The sequence below is a fragment of the Solanum pennellii genome, chromosome 2 (genome assembly GCF_001406875.1).
Source record: "Solanum pennellii chromosome 2, SPENNV200".
Taxonomy (NCBI): Eukaryota; Viridiplantae; Streptophyta; class Magnoliopsida; order Solanales; family Solanaceae; genus Solanum; species Solanum pennellii.
In genome coordinates, this window is record NC_028638.1 from 39,539,963 (window position 1) to 39,562,582 (window position 22,620).

Here is a 22,620-nt window from a genome sequence, read left to right on the forward strand (position 1 = left end):
TGGTGATTACGACTCGTAGCAAAATGTTTTATTTTTTAAAGGCAAAGACCTTAAAGGCCAAACCATAGAGCCGCACCTGCAATCAGTTGTCTCAAATACTGAAACAGAATACAACAATGTGAAGCATAACATTGTTAATTCACCATTTTGGGTACTGGAATGATCAAAAACATATGTTGACTAAACTATAGAGGGGATCGCGATAGTCATATAGAGATTTAGTTGATGCAGAGTTTTGAAGCAACTTGATATTGATTTGTCTCAAATCTATTGAAATCAAATATAAAGTAGAATGTAGTTGTATGCCTATGAAATAGACAATGGAGGTAAATCCGATGCCTATAATAAGGTATAGCCATCCATAATTTGCCTTGAGAACAGAGTCATTTAGTATTGTAATGAATTGCATGTATACTAATGTCGCGAAATGGATATAAATAATTCAAATGACTGGTTCAGCTAGTTATGTATTGCTACATAGATATTTGAGTATGTCCTGGTAGCATTTTGACATAGCCTTCTTGTGCAAGCTAAGCTTGGTAGCTTCTTGTTTCTGTTGCTACTAACGAAAGATGCAGAGATGTATTAAGAAATAGTTCAAGCAGAAAGGGAACAAAGAAAAGGTTTGGATTGGATTCTTTTAACCCCTGCCTCCCGCAAACAAGAAGGTATATTGAAATTTTCTTCTTTTGAATCTACAAAATTCAAACAGAACGTCACCTTAACATGACATTGAACTAAACTGACAAGCAAGATATTGAAGATAGTCATATCAACGGTACCCTCAACCCCTCCACCTAGCAGGACGATTCCAAAATACAACCAAAAGAAACCATACTGCATAGATATAGCTAGAGCAAGGAATGGGGTTCGGAGATCTTTTGAACCCGTAAAACATTATTGCCACCATCATTTCCCTAAATCAACTTGAAGCGATAAGTCTCACCAGTGGCTATCTTGTTATCAATCTTGAATTCAGGCCATCCACTTGTTATACGAACACACCCTTGTCTACGTTCTATGTCCACTTGCCATTCCTTGCCTTTCCAATTATCTAGTTTCATTTTTTTCATGCCAATTATGCTAGCCCATCTCGCGAAGTTCACTGGGATAGTCTAATAAACATATTCACCAAACATGTTTGTAGACCAAAGTAAACACATCAAAAATCAAACCGAAGATCTCAAGAAAACGAAAATTGTTAAACTTTATCATAAAATTTGAGTGTGACTTTTTTTATAACCATTTCATAGTACGGATCATTCTTGTTTAAGTTCACCACACCAAATCTAATATTCTTTGGACCATTTTCTTCGTTTCCACTCTCAACGCCCTCCTCTTCAGCAACATTATCAGTCTTTCACTCTCAAGTCAAATTAACTCATATAAAATTTGAACGGAGGGAGTAGTACTTAGTACTACTAAATAACTACCGTTTGTATCGATTATCACATCATTACATAAGATGAAAACATGAATTAAATAAATCAAATGCATAAAAAGAAGGCAACGACATTACTTGACAATTCTATTGGCTCTGTTTTAACTCTTTTAAATTTTCTTCTAGCGTCCTGTTTTTCTCCAGGGGAACTGCTGAATTGCTCAAATTGATGGCTCCCACTAATGTTATCAATTTTTCGGTGTAGACAAGGACTTGAAATGTCGATTTATCGATGAAAACAAAACATCACCTAGCTCCAGTTGGTGATGCACCACAAATTGTTTCCACTCTCCTTCACATATGAAGTAATTTGACTTTTTTCTCACTATATTTGCTTCCCATGACATCCCGACTACATTTGATTTCAATAAACAAGTCTTTGCCAAGATCATGTTGTTTTATTTAATAAAACAAGGAGGCATTTGCTATGATTAACAAATCAAATGTTTATTAGACAAAAAGAAGTAAAAGAATAAAAGATAAAAAGTAGATAACTTACAATTTCATCCATAAAACCTTGTCTAAATAAAAGTTTGCAAAATGATAGATGTTTGTTACGATCCACTTGCATTTTTGAGAATGAAGAATGAGTTTTGTTGAAAATGGTAGTAAAAAATAGACCACACTCACAATTAGCAACATGCAATAGTATCATCCTCTATTGTTGGGCAGAGTAATTTCCTTAGATATCACTTGTGTTTGTTTTAGGACTACAATATCATTCAATTTTGCCTATTTTTTTCAAAATATACTTGACACAAAAAAATATATTATTCCTCTCCTACTAAGTTGTCATGTCACATTTTTATATTTTTTTTTATTAAAAAAATATGCTTTAAACCTATTTAAACATTAGGTTGCAATATGTTTTTTTTAAAATATTGTTTTTTATTTATATTTTTTGAAAATATTTTGTTTTTTAGATATACAAAGATAAATTAAAAAATGAATGGAAAAAAGTATCCCATTTCTACAACTAAATAGTAATGGACTGTTTTAACTATTTTTTAAAATTAAGTTTTTTTTAATTTTTTGATGATAATTATTATTTTTTACTATAAGTTTTTAAATTAATTTTTACATAATAATTATAGTTTTTTTATGGTGCACTTTTTTTTTCTTCTATTTAGATAGATATTTCTACATTTCATTTTGTTGGAGCATTCCCTAAAATCACTGAAAGTGTGATAAATATAAATAGACATTACAGTTTTTTATATAATAATTCAACTTTCAGTTTTCATTTTTTAACCTTAAAAATTGAAATTTGAAGCATTTAAGATCTTTCATTTTTTTTTCCAGTAATGGTCATTACTGTTTTTATAATAAAAATAGTTCAATTTCATTTTTTCTTTAAAATTTAAATTAGAAGCATTTAAAAATCATCCTTTTTATGCTGTTACAGTTTTTTAGAGCGTATTTAATTTTTTTTAAAAAAAATTAAATTTCTTGAATATTTGTGGTGCTGACACGTGACACTTATTACTTCTCCTATTATATATAGATAGATTTTTTTTTTAAAAAAAACACTCCATTACTAGTTAGTTATAGAAATGGGGTACTTTTTTTTCCATTCATTTTTAAAATTTATCTTTATCTAATAATTATAGTTTTTTTATGGTGCACTTTTTTCTTCTTCTTCTATTTAGATAGATATTTCTACATTTTATTTTGTTGAAGCATTCCCTAAAATCACTGAAAGTGTGATAAATATAAAAATAGACATTACAGTTTTGTATATAATAATTCAACTTTCAGTTTTCATTTCTTAACCTTAAAAATTGAAGTTTGAAGCATTTAAAGATCTTTCATTTATTTATTTTTTCCAGTAATGGTCATTACTGTTTTTATAATAAAAATAGTTCAATTTCATTTTTTCATTAAAATTCAAATTAGAGGCATTTAAAAATCATCCTTTTTATGCTGTTCCAGTTTTTTAGAGCGTATTTAAGTTTTTTTTTTTGAAAAATTAAATTTCTTGAATATTTGTGGTGCTGACATGTGACACTTATTACTTCTCCTATTATATATAGATAGTTTTTTTTTAAAAAAAAACACACTCCATTACTAGTTAGTTATAGAAATGGGGTACTTTTTTTTCCATTCATTTTTAAAATTTATCTTTATCTATCTAAAAACCAAAACATTTTCAAAAAAACATAAATAAAAATAATATTTTTTTTTTAAAAAAACATATTGCAACGTGATGTTTAAATAGGTTTAAAGCAATCTTTTTTTAATAATAAAAAAATAAAAAATGTGACATGGCACCCTAGTAGGAGAGAAATAATATTTTTTTTGTGTCAAGTATATTTTGAGGAAAATAGGCAAAGTTGGGTGATATTGTATTCCTAAAATAAACATAAGTGATATTATTAGATAATTTCCCAAACATGGGTGACTATCTAGGAAAACTACTCCTATTGGGTACAATATGTTAATTAATTTGACTCTCTTCTCACAACTAGGAACAAACTTTTTTTTTCTAATGCGACTCGTCGAGAAGTTTGTGTTATTATTAAACATGATATTCCACTTATTTCTCAACGAATCAGCTTACTGCAAAATGTACGTTGAAAAACAAACTCTCACTAAAAATAACGGAAAACTGCTTACTAATTTTTCATATGAAAATCTATCACTATTTTTTTCGGCACCGATTCAATCAAATATATATGAAAAATGCTATTCACTACAACAATAACAACTTTTAGCGGCAACAAACTATAAACATTAATAAAGAATGTTAAAATCTTTATTGATATTAGTTAGTTGTCATTAGATAAATTGTCGCTAAAGGTTTAGGGGGACATATACAAAAGTGTCAATTGTCGCTAAAAATACATATGTAACAACAGTTAAATAACTATTACTAATTAATTGTCGCTAAAAATTATTTTTATGTAGTGACAGAACATTTTTGGGTGGAAATTCAGTGATTTTTTTTAGCTTGTGTGCTTATTTTTCCTTCTGACTAAGATAAGATTCGTTGCTATAGGTAATTAATAATGATAGTAGTAGTAATTAAGAAAACAAGAAAAAGATCATCCGATAGTTGGAATATCGTAAAGTAAATAGAGTAGCTAGCCTAGTAGCAGTCTTAAAGCACTTGAATATTCTGTAAGCTTTTCAAAATATTTGAGTGAGGTTGACAAAATATCTTTTTCAAAACTGAAATGCGTTTGAATATAAATTTGTCTTTTTTATTTGTAAATAGTGATGAATTGAAACATGTGTTTGACAGTAACAAATATTTTATCTTTGGTAAAAAAAAATGTTTCAATTTATGTGATGAAAATTTAATTTCACAAAAAAATTGAAAAGTTGAGAGTAAGAAACACATCTAAATTATTTTAATTTTTTGAATTTCCTACCTGAAAAATTAGGAGTGTGAAATACACCTAGATGCTGACTAGACCAAATATTTGTTTACAAACACTATTCTAGACATGTTTAATTATAAATTTTTCGTCCACATGACATATATAAGCTGGCACATTTATTTATTTATCTAAATATTTTTTATTCAATTGATTTCTTTAAAATTGTAAACCCCTTCCAACTTGGGGATATCGACGCCGTGACTAATACAAGAACAAGGCTAAGAAGGTAGAGAAGAAGATGTCAGATATTGTGGCGAGGAATAAATCAATTTATAAGGTAATAATTTTCAACCTCTAATCTTAACTTTTAATCTAAATCTTAATATTATTTATTTAGGTTTGCCAAAAATCACAATGGAATGGCTTTTCCTTAGATAGTCACTCATGTTTGAGAAATTACCTAAAATATCACTTATGTTTGTTTTAGAACTACAATATCATCCAACTTTGCCTATTTTCCTCAAAATATACTTGACACAAAAAAATATATTATTTCTCTCCTACTAAGGTGTCATGTCACATTTTTTTATTTTTTTATTATTAAAAAAATATGCTTTAAACCTATTTAAACATTAGGTTGCAATCTTTTTTTTAAAAAAAAATATTGTTTTCTATTTATATTTTTTGAAAATGTTTTGTTTTTTAGATATACAAAGATAAATTTAAAAATGAATGAAAAAGTACCCCATTTCTACAACTAACTAGTAATGGACTGTTTTAACTATTTTTTAAAATTAAGTTTTTTTTAATTTTTTGATGATAATTATTATTTTTTACTATAAGGTTTTAAATTAATTTTTAAATAATAATTATAGTTTTTTTATGGTGCACTTTTTTCTTCTTCTTCTATTTAGATAGATATTTCTACATTTTATTTTGTTGGAGCATTCCCTAAAATCACTGAAAGTGTGATAAATATAAAAATAGACATTACAGTTTTGTATATAATAATTCAACTTTCAGTTTTCATTTTTTAACCTTAAAAATTGAAGTTTGAAGCATTTAAAGATCTTTCATTTATTTATTTTTTCCAGTAATGGTCATTACTGTTTTTATAATAAAAATAGTTCAAATTTCATTTTTCTTTAAAATTTAAATTAGAGGTATTTAAAAATCATCCTTTTTATGCTGTTCCAGTTTTTTAGAGCGTATTTAATTTTTTTTTTTTGAAAAATTAAATTTCTTGAATATTTGTGGTGCTGACATGTGACACTTATTACTTCTCCTATTATATATAGATAGATTTTTAAACAAAAAAAAAACTCCATTACTAGTTAGTTATAGAAATGGGATATTTTTTTTCCATTCATTTATAAATTTTTTCTTTATCTATCTAAAAAACAAAACATTTTCAAAAAAACATAAAATAGAAAACAATATTTTGTTAAAAAAAACATATTGCAACCTAATTTTTAAATAGGTTTAAAGCATATCTTTTTTTAATAATAAAAAAAATAAAAAATGTGACATGGCACCCTAGTAGGAGAGAAATAATATTTTTTTTTGTGTCAAGTATATTTTGAGGAAAATAGGCAAAGTTGGGTGATATTGTATTCCTAAAATAAACATAAGTGATATTCTTAGGTAATTTCCCAAACATGGGTGACTCTCTAGGGAAATTATTCCTATTGAGTACATAATTGTCATTAATTGGACTCTCTTCTCACAACTAGAAATTTAATTGGACTCTCTTCTCACAACTAGAAACAAACTTTCTTTTCCAATGCGACTCGATGAGAAGTTTGTGTTATTAAACATGATTTTACCACTTATTTCTCAACGAATCAGCTTACTGCAAAATGTACGTTGGAAAACAAACTCTCACTAAAAATAACGAAAAACTACTAACTAACTTTCATATGAAAATATTATCACTATTTTCTTCGCACCAATTTAATCAAATATATATGAAAAAAGCTATTTACTACAACAATAACAACTTTTAGCGGCAACAAACTATAAACATTAATAAAGAATGTCAAAATCTTTATTGATATTAGTTAGTTGTCATTAGATAAATTATCGCTAAAGGTTTAAGGAGACATATACAAAAAGTGTCAATTGTCGCTAAAAATACCTATGTAACATCAGTTAAATTACTATTACTAATTAATTGTCGCTAAAGATTATTTTTATGTAGTGACAGAACATTTTTGGGTGGAAATTCAGTGATTTTTTTTAGCTTGTGTGCTTATTTTACCTTCTGACTAAGATAAGATTCGTTGCTATAGGTAATTAATAATGATAGTAGTAATAATTAAGAGAACAAGAAAAAGATCATCCGATAGTTGGAATATCGTAAAGTAAATAGAGTAGCTAGCCTAGCTGCAGTCTTAAAGCACTTGAATATTCTGTAAGCTTTTCAACATATTTGAGTGAGGTTGACAAAATATCTTTTTCAAAACTGAAATGCGTTTGGATATAAATTTGTCTTTTTTATTTGTAAATAGTGATGAATTGAAACATGTGTTTGACAGTAACAAATATTTTATCTTTGGTAAAAAAAATGTTTCAATTTATGTGATGAAAATTTAATTTCACAAAAAAATTGAAAAGTTGAGAGTAGAAACACATCTAAATTATTTTAGTTTTTTGAATTTCCTACCTGAAATATTAGGAGTGTGAAATACACCTAGACGCTAACTAGACCAAATATTTGTTTACAAACACTATTCTAGACATGTTTAACCATAAAGTTTTCGTCCATATGAGATATAAGCCGGCACATTTATTTATTTATCTAAATATTTTTTATTCAACTCTTTAAAATTGTAAACCCCTGACAAGTTGGGGATATCGACGCCATGACTAATATGAGGCCAAGGCTAAGAAGGTGGAGAAGAAGATGTCAGATATTATGGCAAAAAATAAATCAATTTATAAGGTAATAATTTTCAACCTCTAATCTTTACTTTTAACCTAAATCTTAATATTATTTATTTAGGTTTGCCACAAATCACAATGGAATGGCTTTTCCATACATGTGTAAGAACTTTTAAACAAAAAAGAGTGTTAGTCGATGTGTATTTCGCTAACCATTGGGTGATAGTTCAGGTAGGAAACTCACACTACTAAACTCAAAAAGATATTGGGATAGTTGAAAATTTAGATGTGTTTTTGATCTTTAACTCAAACTTAAAAAGTAAAGAAGATATTTAAAGATTTTACTTTTAAACACGTGATGATATTATTATCATCAAATCATTCATAGTATAAAACCTTAGGGAAGCTCCTAAACCCAAAGACTTATGAAACACTATCAAACCCTAAACCCTAAATTTTTGAACCCTAAAAACACCTTTAAAAACACTTTAAACTTAAAAAAATTCTTAAAACCCCTAACCACTAAAATCCTAAATCAGAAATCCAAAATCCTAATTCTAAAAAGTCCTAAGCACTAGGATCTCCTAAACCGTACAAAATCATAAAAAGATTTAAAATCCGTAAATAAAATAATAAAAAAATGATACTCTTTCCGCTCTATTTTAACTTTATGTGAAGATATTTACTGTTCAAGGAGTTCACAATTTTCTTCGTAATTTTTAAATCATTACCTATGTTAACATATAATACTTTTTTCTAAATTTTATATATATAAATTTTATTTTAAAAGTTTTATACCTAACTTTATAATTAAATTTAAGTACTCCAACTCATTATTCTGAATCTGCGCTTAAATTGGGACCAATGAAATAACATATAAAAAAAAGATAGGCCAAGGGTGCAATCAAATGGTAGCTTGTTCAGGTGATATTGATGACTTGTAATATAAGCAGGCCACAACTTCATGATGTCCTTTACTCCCGCACAACGGCCCGTTTGGCCATAGATTTCCCAAATAATATTTGGGAAAAAACTTAACAAATAGTGTTTTTCCATACACTTTGCAATTAATTGACAAATATTTTTGGCAAATATCTCAAATTTCCAAATACTAGTTTTTTCTAGTATTTGGGCCAAATCTTATTATTTGGGATCTTTTAAAAATTAAAATTTTACCCTAAACTTTTATCTTTTACAAAAAACACCCTCTATAATTGTTGCATATGTTGTATTACATAATTTTTTACATTAATTCCAAAGTAGTGATGAAATATCCGGTGAATGTTAAATAATGATATGATTATTGATGAAAATGATGAACAATCGGCTCAAGATAAAAAAATTCATGTATTTTGTCTACTTCACGATGTATGAAATGATGTTTGTTGCACTCACTCCAAATTACCACATTGCTCTAATGTCATGGACACTATTTATTATTATTGTAACAAAGATCCAATTGACTTGTAACACAAACTTGTGGTTAGTTTTAATGTTTTTAAAATTTATGGGTATAAATCATATTTTTCTAAAAAAGTAAAATATATTTTCCAAATACTATGGCCAAACACATGATGAAATTTCACCCAAATTTTCACCCAAATAATATTTGCCAAGAATATTTGAATATCTATGGTCAAACGCTAGCAATATAAACTTGCCAATTAGTAATTACCTAATATATACTGCCAACCACAGAAACAGAACAGGAAATTGTGTAAAATTATGAAATATGAAGTCATTTGTGTTGCTTGAATTGATTGGTTCTGAAATTTGGAAATTGTTGGAACATATTTTGGTTCGTCTTTTATCTATACGCATCCGAGTTTAACTTAAATACCCACTTTATGAAATAAATTAATATTATCATACTTTTATTTGTTGATAATCTGATTGTGTAATTTTTTATTTACACTATATTGATCAAAGTATCAGCTAAACTATATAAATCAAACAAGAGCATATCCAATTAAATGCTATAAGTGGGTTTGAGGTGGGTAGCGTTTTCACAATTTTATTCCTATTTCACAAAGGTAGAAAGACTATGTGTAACATCTCACAACTAGAAAGAACTAGAAAAGATTTTAAAAACTAAAAACACTTATGGGAATGCGAGTTCACAACAACTCATATGGGAATGCGAGTTCACAATAACTCAAGTCTACATAAATCATGTAGCCATCATGAGCATTAAGGATCATACTTTTTTGATGATCACTTAAGTTAAGCTAGTGGATCCACTAAGTTAAGTAAAGTCCTCCTATACCAATTGCAAGATATAGAATGGTCCTTGGCAGCGTGAGGTAAAAAGTTGTACCATCACTTAAGCTCATAGTGATGGTTATCGGTTAGAGAATCTCCCACAGAAGTTACATTACTTTAAATGAGTAAAGTTAAATTTGTTATTGCTTTATCATTAATAAACTAAGATTGTTTTCGATTGCTTTATAAGTTGTAGAAGACTCCTCAAAAGAATTTTCTTAAAACGTTTAAAAGAATTCTCAAAAACTTGACTCTCAATTCTACCTTGAATTTGAATTTTGAATTTGAAGTTATGAACATGTTAGGAATGAATTTAGATATGAAGAACAAGGTTCTTAAAGAATCTTGGATAAGAACATAAATAGAAACCTTGAAACCCTAGCTTGAAGGTCAATGATCAAGAAATTTTTTCTTGAGATTCTTGAATTAGTTTCTTGAAATCTTTAAGGCCAAGAATTATGATTTTCATTAGTAAAATGAAAACCTGATTGTTTTGAACCTCTTATTAGTCAACAAATTCGTATAGGGTTTTCTTGGAGGTAAAAAAACAAAAACAACCCTTTTTAATGCTTTTTCGTCGGCTAATTCGTAACAACATTGTACAAGTTACTAAAATAATCATAACTTTTTACTCAGAAATTGGATTGACATGAAATTGGTGGCGTTGGAAAGTAGATTCGATTACCTGTAATTGTAGTATAGGTTATGACTTACGTAACTCATAATATTCTAGGAGATATGATCGTTTAAAGTTAATCTAACTAGAATCTTACATCAAAACTTAATGAAACTTCAAGAATACTTACCAAGAACTTTAATCTTTCAATTTTAAGAATGAAATTACGCTGAATATAACATGATTGACATGTGGGAGAACAAACCCAACACTATGGAATCTTACATACCTCTTAGAGATTATACCCATGGCGAAAATCCACAACTAACTCAAGAACGTCGATGAACACCTTCATCATTTCATCTTTTCTCCTCTTTTCTCTTCTTGCCTCTTCTTGAAGTATCAACTAAAACCCTAGGTGTATATTAGGATTTTGAAACTGAACCTAAAAGGATTAGAACACTAATATATGACTGAAAACGAATTAAATTTTATTCGGTAAGGAAAGGACTAAAATACCCCTCACTATTTTCGGCTAACTTTCCTTAACTGGATAGCCTAACTTCAAAAGGTCATATCTCACTCATCCAAACTCGAAACTTAGTAAACTCAGACATGTTGGAAAGATAATTCAAAGATATTTCCTATGGTATCTTGTAGCACACCTAACACATCCTGTGGTAGGAGTTATGCTCGTTTGAAGTTGACCAAAAACTCATACTTGGCTTAACTTGCAAAATTTCAGATTTTGCTATTTCTAATTTAATTATTTTTGGAACTCAATGTGCTAAATCTAGTGAACTGACCTTAATAATTTAAAAATTTTTAATTCCTCGGTTAAATCTCACTCACTACGATTGACGGATCAAGTCTTAGTTCGAAAAAATTTTCTAGGGTGTTACAACTTATAAACGATCTCTGCAATACACCTCTTTATACCACTCCACCAATAGACTTCTATTATACCCCCGGAAAATCTTTGAGCTAAGATTCGAATCATTCTTCATTGTGAGTAAGATTTTATCAAGATATTTAATTTTTCTTAAGTGTTAAAGTCAATAGATGTAGCACATTGAGTTCAAAAACGAAATGTCGAAAACTCATTCAAGTCATTGGTAAGTTCTTTTAAGTTTTGAATCACCCCAAATAACCATAACTTTTAGCACACGATGAGTTAGGAGATTAATGATATATCAAATGAAATATATCTAAGTCTTGTTTCCAACATCGCCAAGTATGCTAAAATCCGAGTTCGGATGAAAGAGATATGCCCGTCAAAGTTGAGTCTATCTAGTTAATGCAATTTACCTCAACAAACGAAGAGTATTTTGGTCTTTTACTTAACCAACTAGCGTATACCATTTTTGTTAAACTTTATAGGGTCTAAACTGAATGAAATCCGTTTGAGTTATTCCTAAACGCGCTTAGGGTTTTCAAGTGTTCAAGATTCTTGCGATCTTCGAGAGATTTTGCCAAAGATCTGATCCTTACGAGGCATGTAAATTTTCATAGTGTTGGGTTCGTTCACCCACAAGTCAATCATGAGTTTTACTTTAGATTCGTCCATGAGAATGAGTATATTGAGGTTATTGATGAAATTCTTGAGATGTTGTTCATTCTTGAATTAAAATATTTGGTCGAGTTCTTGAGACGAAGATCTTGTTAATGAGCTTTTTCTTGAGGGTTTTCGAGTAGATTTTCATGTAATTATGTTGGGTAAAAGATCTACGAGGGTTTGGTAGACACCATTCAATTATATGTGAATAGGGCCAAAAATTGAGGAAAAAAATTGTCGAAACTTTTGGGCAGGGGTGGGCTCTTCGCGCCAGCAGTGCACTTGAGCTGTGCCTCTGATGTGTAGGGGCTGGCACCCCGCGCCACTACATGCGCCAAGTCTATTCGAGTTTTTCATGGTAGAATATGAACGTTTGAATTTCTATTTCAAACATTGTCTCAATAATCCATCTTTGATGTCAATTGACTTACTAAAAACACTTATTTTAAACCTTAGTTCCTAATGAAATCCCACTATTTCTAACAATATTTTCTTATTTTATTTTTTCTTTCACTAATCCGACAGAGGATTATTGGTGTTCACAAACCTATTATTGTACTTTTTGATACTTTCCCTTTTCTAATTCCCAACTCCATCAATGGTTGAACACAATCCTTAGTTTGGTCGATTTATTAAGGCGAGTATTTTGTTAATGAGCTTTCCTTTTGAGGGTTTTTGAGTTGTTTTTCATGTAATTAAGTTTGGTAAACGAATCTAAGAAGGTTTGATAGAAAGCATTCGATTCTAAGTGAATTAGGGCCAAAAATTGAGGGGGAAAATCGTCAAAAAATCTGGGCAGGGGAGGGCCCTTTGCGCCAGCAGTGCACTTGAATTGTGCCAAGTCAATTCGCGTTTTTCATGGTAGAATATTAATGTTTGAATTTCTATTTCAAACATTATCTCAATAACTCATCTTCGATCTCAATTGACTTACTAAAATCACTTACTTTAAACTTTACTTCCTAATGAAATTCCACTATTACTAACAATATTTTCTTATTATTTTTCTTTCGCTAATGGGATAGAGGATTATTGGTGTTCACAAACCCATTATTGTGATTCCTAACTCTATCAATGGTTGAACACAATCCTTAGTTTTGTGGATTTATTGAGGCAAGGATCTTCTTAATGAGCTTTCCTTTTGAGGGTTTTCTAGTAGATTTTCATGTAATTAAGTTGGGTAAACGAATCTAAGAGAGTTTGGAAGAAACCATTCGATTCTAGGTGAATTAGGGCCAAAAATCGAGAAAAATAATTCGTCTAAAATTCTGGGCAAGGGCTGGGGCCCACGCCAATAGTTCGCCCTAACTGCGCCTCTGAAGTTTAGTCACTCTGTGTGCTAGGTCTATTTGAGCTTTTCATGGTAGAATATTAACATTTGAGTTTCTATTTCAAACATTATCCCAATAATTCATCTTCTATCTCAATTGACATAGTAAAACCACTTATTCTTCCTAATGGAATTCCACTATTGCTAACTACATTTTCTTAATATTTCTTCTTTCACATATCCAATAGAGGATTGTTGGTATTCACAAACTCATTGTTGTACTTTCGGAAATTTTCCCTTTTCTAATTTCTAACTTCATCAGTGGTTGAACATTTGTACTTTGTTGGTTTTCAAAAAGAAAAAATTAATTAAAATATGTTGAGAACAATAATGGATGTACTTTACTAAGCAAATTGTAAAAAATAAGTATTTTTCATGGTAGTTATATTTAAACGCGCTTAGGGTTTTGAGAGGAGTTCAAGGGAGAAAAACTTCAAACGTTCAAGATTTGGGATTTTCGAGGGATTTCGCAAAGGATTTAGTATTGGGTTCGTTCACCCACATGTCAATCATGAGTTTCACTTTCAAACTCATCAATGATATTGAGTATATTGAGGATGTTCTTGAGGTGTTGTTTTTCATCCTTGACTTAAAATGTTTGGCTGAGTTCTTGAGGCAAGGTTCTTGTTAATTTATCTTCGATCTCAATTGACTTACTAAAATCTCTTATTTTAAACATTACTTCCTAAATACAAAATCCACTATTGCTAACAACATTTTCTTATTACTTTTTTTCTCACAAATCCAACAGAGGATTATTGGTGTTCATAAGTCCATTGTTGTACTTTCTGAAAATTTTCTTTTTCTAGTTTTTAAATTCAACAATGGTTGAACACTAATCCTTTGTTAGTTTCCTGAATGAAAAAAGTAAAAAAAAGTATGCTGAGAACAGTAATGGAGGTACTTTACGAAGCAAAGTGTAAAAATAAATATTTTTCATGGTGGTTATTCCTAAACGTGCATAGGATTTTTAAGGAGTTCAAAAGGAGAAAAATTTCAATTGTTCAAGATTCTTGCGATCTCTAAGGGATTTCACCAAGGATTTGATCCTTAAAATGTATGTAACTTTTGATAGTGTTGCGTCCGTTCACCGACACGCTAATCATGAGTTTAACTTTAAAATTCATCAATTAGATTCGAGTATATTGTTTTTCATTCTTGAATTAAAATGTTTGGTCAATTTCTTGAGGCGAGGATCTTGTTAATGGGCTTTTTTCTTGATGGTTTACAAGTAGATTTTCATGTAATTAAGTTGAGTAAACGAATCTAAGAGGATTTGGAAGAAGACATTGGAGTCTAGGTTAATTAGGGACAAAATTGAGAAAACAAAATTCATTGAAAATTCTAGGCAGGGGTTGGCGAGCCACGCCAACAGTTCACCTGAACTGCACCTCTGAAGTTTAGGGGATGGCGCCCTGTGCCACTCTTTGCACCAGGTGTATTCGAGTTTTTCATGGAAGAATAACGTTTGAATTACTATTTCAGACATTATCTCAATAATTCATCTGTGATCTCAATTGACTTACTAAAATCTTTTATTTTATACATTACATCCTAATGAAAATCCACTATTGCTAACAACATTTTCTTATTATTTTTTCTTTCACAAATCCAACAGAGGATTATTGGATGTTCACAAACCCATTGTTGTACTCTCTGAAGTTTTCCCTTTTCGAATTGGATTATTGGTGTTTACAATTGTTGTGCTTTCTGAATTTTGCCCTTTTCTAATTTCTAACATAAAAAATGGCTGAACACTAATCCTTTGTTGATATTCTAAAAGAAAAAAGTTATAAAAATATGTGGAGAACAATAATGGAGGTACTTTATGAAGTAAAGTGTAAACATAAGTATTTTTCATGGTAGTTATTCCTAAATGCACCTAGGGTTTTGAGAGGAGTTCAAGAGGAGAAAATGAAAAAAACTTCAATCGTTTAAGATTCTTGCGATCTTCAAAGGATTTCACAAGGATTTTAATGGTTTCGTTCACCCACACACCAAATCATGAGTTTCACTTTCAAATTCATCAATGAGATTGAGTATATTGAGGTTCTTGATTAAATTCTTGAGGTGTTTGTTTTCATTCTTGAATTAAAAATTTTGGTCGAATTCTTGAGGGGAGGATCTTGTTAATGAGATTTATTCTTGAGACTTTTTTAGTAGATTTTCACGTAATTAAGTTGTGTAAATAAATCTTTAAGAGGGTTTGGAAAAAAACAATTCGATTCTAGGTGAATTAGCGCAAAAAGTCGAGAAAACAAAATTTATCGAAATTTCCTTGGCAGGGGCTGGCATGACGCGTCAGTAGTAGCCTGAACATGCCCTATGAAGATCAGGGTATGACGCCCCACGCCAGTTTGTGTGCCAGGTCTATTTGAGTGTTTCATAGTAGAATGTTAACTTTTAACTTAATATTTCAAACACTATCTCAATGATTTCCTCTTTGATCTTTATTGACTTACTAAAAAATCTTATACTTTAATTCTTACTTCCTAATTAATGAAATTCCACTATTGCTAACAACTTATGTTTAATATTTTTTTCTTTGAGGAAACCAACGGAGGATTGTTGGTGTTCACAAACCCATTGTTGTACTTTCTGAAATTTGCCCTTTTCCTAATTTCTTACTTCAAAAATGGTTGAACAATAATCATTTGTTGGTAACCTAAAAGAAAAAGTAATAAAAATATGTTCAGAACACTAATGGAGGTACTTTACGAAGCATAGTGTACAAATAAGTACTGTTCAAAGTAGTTATTCCTTAACGCGCTTAGGGTTTTGGGAGGAGTTCAAGAGAAGAAAAAGGGAGAAAAACTTCAAGAGTTCAAGATTCTTGCGATCTTCAAAGGATTTCTCCATGGGTTTGATCCTTAAGAGGCATGTAAGTTTTCATAGTGTTGGGTTCGTTCACCTACACGCCAATCATGAGTTTCACTTTCAAATTCATTAATGAGATTGATTATATTGAGGTTCTTGATCAAATTCTTGAGGTGTTTTTTTTCATTCTTGAATTAAAAATTTTCGTCGAGTTATTAAGGTGAGGATCTTGTAAATGAGATTTGTTCTTGAGACTTTTCGAGAAGATTTTCATGCAATTAAATTGGATAAATGAAACGGGGGTTTCGAAGAACCATTCGATTATAAGTGAATTAGGACCAAAAATCATGAAAATAAAATTTGTCGAAAATTCTTGGCAAGGGCTGGCACGACGTGTCAATAGTGCGCCTGAACTTCCCCTCTGAAGTTTAAGGGATGTCGCCCCACATCACTCTGTGCACCAGGTCTATTCGAGTTTTTCATGGTAGAATATTAACGTTTGACTTTCTATTTCAAACATTATCTCAATAATTCATCTTCGATCTCAATTGGCATACTAAAATCTCTTATTTTAAACCTAACTTCCTAATGAAAATCCACTATTGCTAATAACATATTTTTTTTACTTTTTTCTTTAAGGAAACCAACAGAGGATTATTTGTGTTCACAAACCCATTGTTGTACGTTCTGAAATTTTCCCCTTTCTAATTTCTAACTTCAACAATGGGTGAACACTAATCCTTTGTCGGTAACCTAAAAAAAAAATCAAAATTTGTTGAGAACAAAAATGGAGGTACTTTACGAAGCAAAGTTTAAAAATAAGTATTTTTCATGGTAGTTATTTCCAAACACGCTTAGGGTTTTGTGAGGAGTTCAAGTGCAAGGGAGAAAAATTTCAAGTGTTCAAGATTCTTGCGATCTTCAAAGGATTTCGCCAAGGGTTTGATCTTAAGAGGCATGTAACTTTTCATAGTGTTGGGTCCGTTCACCCACACGCCAATCATGAGTTTCACTTTCAAATTCATCAATGAGATTGAGTATATTGAGGTTCTTGATTAAATTCTTGAGGTGTTTTATTTTCATTCTTGAATTAAAATTTTTGGTCGAGTTCTTGAGGCGACATCTTTTAATGAGCTTTGTTTTTTTAGACTTTTGGAGTAGATTTTCACGTAATTATGTTGGGTAAACGAATCTAAGAGGGTTTGAAAGAAGCCATTTACTAGATGAATTAGGGTAGAAAATCGAGAAAACAAAAATTTGTCGAAACTTGTTGGCAGGGGCTGACACGACGCATTAGTAGGGCGCATGAACTTCCCCTGTGAAGTTTAGGGTATGACGCCCCGTGCCACTCTTTGTGCCAATTACATTCGAGTTTTTCATGGTAGAATATTAACGTTTGACTTTCTACTTCAAACATTATCTCAATAATTAATCTTCGATCTCAATTGACTTACTAAAATCTCTTATTTTAAACCTTACTTCCTAATGAAAATTCACTATTGCTAACAACATATTTTTATTACTTTTTTCTTTGAGGAAACCGACAGAGTATTATTGGTGTTCACAAATCCATTGTTGTAGTTTCTGAAATTTGTCCTTTTCTAATTTCTAACTTCAACAATGGGTGAACACTAATCCAATCCCTTGACGGTAACCTGAAAGAAAAAAGTAATCAAAATTTGCTGAGAACAAAATGGAGGTACTTTACGAAGCAAAGTTTAAAAATAATTATTTTTCATGGAAGTTATTTCCAAACACGCTTAGGGTTTTGTGAGAAGTTCAAGTGAGAAAAAATTCAAGCGTTCAAGATTCTTGCGATCTTCAAAGGATTTCGCCAAGGGTTTGATCTTAAGAGGCATGTAACTTTTCATAGTGTTGGGTCCGTTCACCCACACGCCAATCATGAGTTTCACTTTCAAATTCATCAATGAGATTGAGTATATTGAGGTTCTTGATTAAATTCTTGAGGTGTTTGTTTTCATTCTTGAATAAAAAATTTTGGTCGAGTTCTTTAGGCGAGATCTTTTAATGAGCTTTGTTTTTTAGACTTTTGGAGTAGATTTTCACGTAATTATGTTGGGTAAACGAATCTAAGAGGGTTTTAAATAAGCCATTTACTAGATGAATTAGGGCAGAAAATCGAGAAAACAAAAATTTGTCGAAACTTCTAGGCAGGGGCTGACACGACGCATTAGTAGGGCACATGAACTTCCCCTGTCAAGTTTAGGGTATGACGCCTCGTGCCACTCTTTGCGCCAATTACATTCGAGTTTTTCATGGTATAATATTAACGTTTGACTTTCTACTTCAAACATTATCTCAATAATTAATCTTCGATCTCAATTGACTTACTAAAATCTCTTATTTTAAACCTTACTTCCTAATGAAAATCCACTATTGCTAACAACATATTTTTATTACTTTTTTCTTTGAGGAAACCGACAGAGGATTATTGGTGTTCACAAATCCATTGTTGTAGTTTCTGAAATTTGTCCTTTTCTAATTTCTAACTTCAACAATGGGTGAACACTAATCCAATCCCTTGTCGGTAACCTGAAAGAAAAAAGTAATCAAAATTTGTTGAGAACAAAAATGGAGGTACTTTATGAAGCAAAGTTTAAAAATAAGTGATTTTCATGGTAGTTATTTCCAAACACGCTTAGGGTTTTGTAAGGAGTTCAAGTGAGAAAAAGGGAGCATAATTTCAAGCGTTCAAGATTCTTGCGATCTTCAAAGGATTTCGCCAAGGGTTTGATCTTAAGAGGCATGTAACTTTTCATAGTGTTTGGGTCCGTTCACCCACACGCCAATCATGAGTTTCACTTTCAAATTCATCTATGAGATTGAGTATATTGAGGTTCTTGATTAAATTCTTGAGGTGTTTGTTTTCATTCTTGAATTAAAATTTTTGGTCGAGTTCTTGAGGCGAGATCTTTTAATGAGCTTTGTTTTTTAGACTTTTGGAGTAGATTTTCACGTAATTATTTTGGGTAAACGAATCTAAGAGGGTTTGAAAGAAGCCATTTACTAGATGAATTAGGGCAGAAAATCGAGAAAACAAAAATTTGTCGAAACTTATTGGCAGGGGCTGACACGACGCATTAGTAGGGCGCATGAACTTCCCCTGTGAAGTTTAGGGTATGACGCCCCGTGCCACTCTTTGTGCCAATTACATTCGAGTTTTTCATGGTAGAATATTAACGTTTGACTTTCTACTTCAAACATTATCTCAATAATTAATCTTCGATCTCAATTGACTTACTAAAATCTCTTATTTTAAACCTTACTTCCTAATGAAAATCCACTATTGCTAACAACATATTTTTATTACTTTTTTCTTTGAGGAAACCGACAGAGGATTATTGGTGTTCACAAATCCATTGTTGTAGTTTCTGAAATTTGTCCTTTTCTAATTTTTAACTTTAACAATTGGTGAACACTAATCCAATCCCTTGTCGGTAACCTAAAAGAAAAAAGTAATCAAAATTTGTTGAGAACAAAAAAGGAGGTACTTTATGAAGCAAAGTTTAAAAATAAGTAATTTTCATGGTAGTTATTTCCAAACACGCTTAGGTTTTTGTGAGGAGTTCAAGTGAGAAAAAGGGAGAAAAATTTCAAGCGTTCAAGATTCTTGCGATCTTCAAAGGATTTCGCCAAGGGTTTGATCTTAAGAGGCATGTAACTTTTCATAGTGTTGGGTCCGTTCACCCACACGCCAATCATGAGTTTCACTTTCAAATTCATCAATGAGATTGAGTATATTGAGGTTCTTGATTAAATTCTTGAGGTGTTTGTTTTCATTCTTGAATTAAAATTTTTGGTCGAGTTCTTGAGGCGAGATCTTTTAATGAGCTTTGTTTTTTAGACTTTTGGAGTAGATTTTCACGTAATTATGTTGGGTAAACGAATCTAAGAGGGTTTAAAAGAACCCATTTACTAGATAATTTAGGGCAGAAAATCGAGAAAACAAAAATTTGTCGAAACTTCTTGGCTGGGGCTGACACGACGCATTAGTAGGGCGCATGAACTTCCCTTGTGAAGTTTAGGGTATGACGCCCCGTGCCACTCTTTGCGCCAATTACATTCGAGTTTTTCATGGTAGAATATTAACGTTTGACTTTCTACTTCAAACATTAACTCAATAATTAATCTTCGATCTCAATTGACTTACTAAAATCTCTTATTTTAAACCTTACTTCCTAATGAAAATCCACTATTGCTAACAACATATTTTTATTACTTTTTTCTTTGAGGAAACCGACAGAGGATTATTGGTGTTCACAAATCCATTGCTGTAGTTTCTGAAATTTGTCCTTTTCTAATTTCTAACTTCAACAATGGGTGAACACTAATCCAATCCCTTGTCGGTAACCTGAAAGAAAAAAGTAATCAAAATTTGTTGAGAACAAAAATGGAGGTACTTTACGAAGAAAAGTTTAAAAATAAGTATTTTTCATGGTAGTTATTTCCAAACACGCTTAGGGTTTTGTGAGGAGTTCAAGTGCGAAAAAGGGAGAAAAATTTCAAGTGTTCAAGATTCTTGCGATCTGCAAAGGATTTCGCCAAGGGTTTGATCTTAAGAGGCATGTAACTTTTCATAGTGTTAGGTCCGTTCACCCACACGCCAATCATGAGTTTCACTTTCAAATTCATCAATGAGATTGAGTATATTGAGGTTCTTGATTAAATTCTTGAGGTGTTTGTTTTCATTCTTGAATTAAAATTTTTGGTCGAGTTCTTGATGGGAGGATCTTTTTTATTTGAGACTTTTGGAGTAGATTTTCATGTTATTAAGTTGGGTGAACAAATCTAAGAGGGTTTGGAAGAAATCTTTTGATTCTAGGTGAATTAGGGCAAAAAATCGAGAAAATTAAATTTGTCGAAGATTCTTGTTAGGGGCTGTCACAACGTTTCAGTAGTGTGCCTGAACTTCCCAGCTTAAGTTTAGGGGCTAAAGCCCCGCGCCACTCAGTGTGCCTTGTCTATTCGTGTTTTTCATGGTAGAATATTACTATTTGAATTTTTGTTTTAACACTATCTCAATAATTTATCTTCAACCTCAATTGACCTACAAAAATCACTTATTTTAAATCTTACTTCCTAATGAAATTCCACTCTTGCTAACAATATTTCGTACTATTTTTTCTTTCACAAACCCAACATTATTGGTGTTCACAAACTCATTTTGTAGTTTCTGAAATTTTCCCTTTTCTAATTCCTAACATCAACAATGGTTGAACACTAATACTTTGTTGTGTTCCTGAAAGAAATTTTGATAAAAATATGTTGAGAACAATAGAGGTAGATGAGTCTACTTTATTAAATGTCTTTTTGGAGAACACAAATTGATACTCAGTTAAGTTAGATGTATTATTCATGCACTTGTTAGGGCTTAACTCATGGAGCATTAAGATTTTACTAAAATTGGGACAATTATTTGTTTTTTTCTTCTATTAATTCTCATGACTTGAATTAATCTGCAGCTAATCTCGCTCTTTCACTGTTAATTAATTAATTAATCAGGTTATTAAAATTGATTTAGGCACCGAAAATACTTTTAACAACAAAAGTAGTAAATTCAACATTTATAATGAATATTTATTTAATTAATTAATATCTATTAAACTTGTTTAATTACCTATAATCTATTTTTCACTTTTATCCTTCAACTGTGCATTGCTAAATAATATACACTCTTAAACAATTTTACTCTATAATCTGTCAAATTTTAAGACGTTTACATCAAATGAATCAATAAAAAAATGATTTCACATGATAAGACCCAAAAATAGAAAATAAAAATTACAATTCAAGAATGAACCTTAAAATAGTAAAACTAGCCATGGAAACAACTAAAACAAATGAAACATATGGACAGATCTGATATATACTAGCCATGGAAACAACTAAAACAAATGAAATAAAAAGGTGAGAAGTAACTAACCTCAATGGAGTAAAACTTTCTTCGTTGTATTAATAAGAATCCCCAAAAAATCACCACATAAACTTGAAACCGAACAAGAAGTTGATCGTTGTATAGAAATGGTGTGTTTTGGATGATCAAAAGAGGTGAAATGTGGTTTTGCCTGTTGCGGCTGCTTTTCCCAAGGTTTAAATAGATTAGGTTTATGCCTCTTAATTTGACTTATCTAGGGTATCAAAATGAGCCCAAATATAGATGTCTCACCCATTCTGCTCAGAATTTTATGGGTTGGGCTTTTGATGATTTGAATTGGGTTTAATCTCAACTCGTTCAAGACTTAACTCATTAAAAGAGTTTCAATTGAGCCCAATATAATATTTTATTTCAACTTATTTTATAAATCTTTATTTGTATTGATATAATGTATGTTTCTATATTGAAGTATGCATTATTATCTATTTTATATCTTA

At 30.6% G+C, this 22,620-nt stretch overlaps 1 long non-coding RNA gene across 1 annotated transcript; it reads right to left on the minus strand.

The window, feature by feature from the left end:
• Window positions 1–608: 608 nt before the first annotated feature.
• LOC107009478 lies at window positions 609–22,353 on the minus strand. The gene is made up of 2 exons (XR_001455415.2): window positions 22,172–22,353; window positions 609–1,115 (listed from the first exon to the last, which is right to left on the minus strand). It is a non-coding gene; the product is annotated as an uncharacterized LOC107009478 (long non-coding RNA).
• Between the last annotated feature and the right edge of the window lie 267 nt (window positions 22,354–22,620).